Below are 896 nucleotides of genomic sequence, written 5' to 3'. Positions count from 1 at the left end.
CCCCTGGGTGCACCTGGAAGGGGGAACCATGGCTTTCTCCACTCAGAGACATGCCCTAGGGAATCTCTAAGGCTCATCTCTGGAAGTGGGGAAAATTGGGCAGGTGCTCCTGGGGTGTGATGGACCCGACCGTCTTTGAAAAAATTGTAAGTCTTTGAAAAAACTGTAAAGGCTCACATTTGTGAGAGCCCGGCAGGACAAATTATGCTAAGGGGAAACCAGCACGGGTTCGTGGCAGGCAGAACGTGCCTGACCAATCTAGTTTCTTTTTATGACCAGGTTACGAAACACCTGGACACAGGAGGAGGGGTGGATGTCGTATACTTAGACTTCAGGAAGGCCTTTGATACGGTATCCCACCCCATACTGGTGAACAAGCTAAGAGGCTGTGACTTGGATGACTACACAGTCCGGTGGGTGGCGAATTGGCTGGAGGGTCGCACCCAGAGAGTCGTGGTGGAGGGGTTGGTTTCGACCTGGAAGGGTGTGGGAAGTGGGGTCCCACAGGGTTCGGTCCTTGGACCGATACTCTTTAATGTCTTCATCAGTGACTTGGACGAGGGAGTGAAATGTACTCTGTCCAAGTTTGCAGATGACACAAAGCTATGGGGAGAAGTGGACACGCCGGAGGGCAGGGAACAGCTGCAAGCAGACCTGGACAGGTTGGACAAGTGGGCAGAAAACAACAGAATGCAGTTCAACAAGGAGAAATGCAAAGTGCTGCACCTAGGGAGGAAAAATGTCCAGCACACCTACAGCCTAGGGAATGACCTGCTGGGTGGCACGGAAGCAGAAAGGGATCTTGGAGTCCTAGTGGACTCCAAGATGAACATGAGTCAGCAGTGTGATGAAGCCATCAAAAAAGCCAACGGCACTTTATCGTGCATCAGCAGATG

At 52.0% G+C, this 896-nt stretch overlaps 1 protein-coding gene across 1 annotated transcript in view; it reads left to right on the top strand.

The window, feature by feature from the left end:
- The window catches only part of LOXHD1 (lipoxygenase homology domains 1), a 194,840-nt gene that overhangs the window by 58,764 nt on the left and 135,180 nt on the right, over positions 1-896 (top strand). The window lies entirely within an intron of this gene.

Source organism: Alligator sinensis, unplaced genomic scaffold (genome assembly GCF_000455745.1).
Source record: "Alligator sinensis unplaced genomic scaffold, ASM45574v1 scaffold518_2, whole genome shotgun sequence".
Lineage (NCBI taxonomy): Eukaryota > Metazoa > Chordata > Crocodylia > Alligatoridae > Alligator > Alligator sinensis.
Note: the sequence above shows the minus strand (reverse complement) of the source record. Positions and strands in the feature narration are given on the sequence as shown.